The sequence below is a fragment of the Psammomys obesus genome, unplaced genomic scaffold (assembly GCF_907164565.1).
Source record: "Psammomys obesus unplaced genomic scaffold, mPsaObe1.curated_primary_1811, whole genome shotgun sequence".
In the NCBI taxonomy this organism is placed as follows: domain Eukaryota; kingdom Metazoa; phylum Chordata; class Mammalia; order Rodentia; family Muridae; genus Psammomys; species Psammomys obesus.
This window is the reverse complement of record NW_026593286.1, coordinates 7,195,293-7,198,986: the sequence shown is the minus strand read 5'-3', so window position 1 is coordinate 7,198,986 and position 3,694 is coordinate 7,195,293.

Sequence of the window (3,694 nt, the reverse complement as noted above, 5' to 3'; positions counted from 1 at the left end):
TTGGGTAAAGGCTTTTGGGAGTTTATTTTGATTTTCTCCTTCACCCTGTGGGTCCTGGTCTTCCGGTTTCCACAGCAAGTGCCTTTCCAAGCTGAGCCATCTTGACAGTCCTCTCTAAGTAAACTTTTATGTTCTCGCCAGCACAACAGATTACTCATTTTTAAGGTTATTTGTTTGTTTTTACTGTATTTTATTTAATGCGTATGATTGCTCTATCTGCATGTACACCTGTGTGCTAAAAGAGGACAACAGATCCTAGTATAGATGGCTGCAAGCCACCATGTGGGTGCTGGGAATTGAGCTCAGGACCTCTGGAAGAGCAGACAGTGCTCTTAACCACTGAGCCATCTCTCCAGATCCCACCCCTCCCCCCATTACTAACTTTTAAGAGTGGGCAGGGGCTGGAGAGATGGTTCAGCAGGTAAGAGCACTGGCTGCTTTTTCAGAGGCCAGGCCCTGGGTTCAAGTCCCAGCACCCACATGGCAGTTCACAACTGTCTGTAACTACAGTTCTAGGGCATCTGACACCCTCTTCTAGCCTCTACAGGCACCAGGCACAGCAGACAAATATGCAGGCAATACACCCACACATAAAAACCGAAAATAAACTAAGTTGTGGGAAGACAGGGTCATTATCCAACAATAAGATAAAAAGAGAATAATAGTGTGTTATTGAAGGAGGACACTGAGAAGGCAGGAACTCATGGCACATGATAGCACACTCAGTGGGCACCCAGATTCCTCTCTAGCCTGTTCTTCCAGCAGGCCTGGCCTCTCTGCAACGTTCCCAGCCTCTACCCCATAAGGCCATGTAAGGACTGAGGAGGCAGAGGAAATGAACGGCTTCCCCTAGCAGGCAGGGCTCACAGATTCCTGGAGTAGAGTGGGTGAGTGGAGAGCTGGGGTTGAGAGACCCCCTTCCAAAGATTAGACTCTACTGTACCCCATTTTGAGAAACTACCAGCTGGAGGCAGTCTCTGTTTGATTTTGGACAAAGCCGGCTTTCAAACATAAGTAAGGAAAATTGTCCATAATGATCTTGTTCCTTGTCTCAGATAGGTGCATATACCTTCCTATGGACAGATGGTTCTAGAATATGTGAGTCAGGACACTGGAACACTGGGAACCGTTAGGACCAGAGTAAGCTTTAGAGAGGGGCCTTATCTTGGCTTTTTCCCCAGACCTGGGTTCTGGGTTTGGCAAGGGCCGTTGTCTACAGTGAAAGGCCTGGGCCAGAGACACGACTATTCAAAGGTCTGGATAACTTAAATAGGCTTCATGGCCCAGACCAGGACGGATGCTGCAGAGCCTAGGCTACCATCGTGTACCACTCTCTCAGGGCCCTTGGGTGCAGCTGTGGGCTTGTCAGTATCCTCATCTTCCCACAACGCTGGTGGCAGGCACTTCCTTACCCTACCTCTGCCTCAGCCTTTCATGTTCTCCAGAGAGAAGGCTGGGAAGAAACTGGCATCCTCCTCCTCCTTCCACCGTTGTTCTTGGAGCTCAAAATGTTTGTTTCCTAACCTTTTGCTAGTTCTCTCAGGGCGGGACCATCATGGCCTTGTAGAAGAGAAATGGAGGCACAGGACAGGGTGGTGACTCACTCAGGTCATCCTGTGTCACACATGCTGCTCTGGGTAGAAACCTGGGTTCAGACCGTGTCAGAACAGAACAGGATCCCAGCAATCAGCTGAGTCATATTCTTTGTCCCCTGGTGCTAACCCCGCCCCACCAGGAGGATGCTGCCCTGAGCCAGGCCCCGTGGCTACGGGAAAAACAGTATCTGTGGGTCTCTGCTGGACTGCTTCGGGACTATCTACCTTGATCTAGGGTCTGGGCAGGGTATCCAGGTCCATTTCTGCTTTTAAGTGAAGCAACCACTGAGAGCACCTCAGTTGAAAGAGGGACCTTTAACCACTCAGCACCGGGATTTTAGGAAGTCAAAGGCAGGATCTTCAGGATCCTTAGCCAACCTTGGAGGCCCTGGACGGTGCTGGTGAATCCTTTGGTTCCTCCGAAGTCATGGGTTACACAAAGAGGATTGTTCCTCTGTCTCTATCTAGGGAGAGAAACAGCCGAGAGGACAGACGGCCCTGTATCTCCCCTTCCTGAGGGCTGTCTGTCCCTTGCAGCTTGAGCCTGTCTAAAATGTCCTGTGCCTACCTGAGGACCTTGTATCTCCCAAGCCTGTCCTTCTACTAGATGAGGCTGGAAGGAAAGTGACCTGCAGGGCTGGAGAGGGCCTGTCGTAGGGTGGAGGGCTTGGCCGCAGGGTGGAGGAGCAGGAGGGAGATTATCGGAGCTGGCGGGGGTCGGGACCGGAGGAAAACACAGATAGGCAGCCAGCGTGATTTTCTGGGAATGCCTCCGCCTCCAGACCGCCAGGCTAGCGAGGCCGAGCCTGGAGTTCCTGGAAATGAGCGCCGGAGGAAGGTGGGGTGGGTTGGGATGGCTGCTTCCCAACACTCCGCCAAGAGCGACACCCCAAATGTCTGAGCACAGGGCAAATCCCCTGTCTCTGGCTGGGCGTGATCTCAGTGGGTAGTGGCAGAGGCGCCCGGCGGGGAGTGTGTTATCACCATGGGCAGAGGATGTTCGCAGCTCCACCTGCCGGTCGGTCTGCAACCCCGCCGGGCACCTCCCCATCGCCAAGACCACAATCCCAGCTTGCAGTGTTCCTCACCCCAGCAACAGGGGGTTTGAAAGACCCCTAAGTTCTCTCCAAGGGTAGCTACGTGTGGAGAGCCAGCCCAGGGTCGGTTCTTTTTGTTCTTTCCTCGCCAGGCGCGTAGTTTGTCTTCTGGATTCAGGGGCCGGTCTACGTCAAAGGCATAGTCCTGGAGTCCAGGCTGGCCTTGAGCTCGCAGATCTGTCGGCCTCTTCCTCCCAAGTGCTGGAATTAAAGGCCTGCACCACCACTGTGACCTGCAACTTGCTTGTTCTTAAGGTATGCCGACTGCCAGGAAGTGACCTTAAAGAGGACACTTTAGCATTCACTCTTCCATCCAATGTGGCTCCTTTTGGGCTCAAAACACTTTGCAATGCTCTCACCTTCATTCCCCTTCACTCCTTTCTTTTCTTTCATTTTTTTTCCTTCTTTCTCTCTTTTCCTTTTCTTATTCATTTAAAAAAAATAGGCTTAAACTTGCTTACAAATGAACAAGCCACTAGTATTGTGTCTGTGACTGTGAACACCACTGAGGAGTGGAGCATGCTTGCTTTGAAGCCATTGTGGAAACCATGTTTGCCTTCCCACAGATCTCTTTCAGGGCCTGAGTCTTTGTGCTGCCCTCATCCAGGTCACTGTAGTACTAGTGTTGTGATATGATTCAACCACAGAGAGGCATCAGAGACATTGCTTCATAGCCCAAGTGGCTCCCCTGCTGTCCTTATGTTCAGACACACTGTCCCTGCCTGCTTCCAAGACGGCGCTCTTGAAATAGGTATGTTCCAACTGGAGCTTCCCTTCATCTTCATCTTTTCGGCTGTGAGGCAGAAGTAGCCTTGGAACAGCGGTTCTCAAGTTTCCTAATGCTGCGACCCTTTACGACAGTTCCTCACGGGGTGGTGACCCCCAACCATAAGATTTAGTTTTGCTGCTACTTATAACAGTTATGAGTCAGAATACATAGGTGAATATCTGTGTTTTCCAATGGTCTTAGGTGACCCCATGAAAAGGTGATCAAGCCTTCCA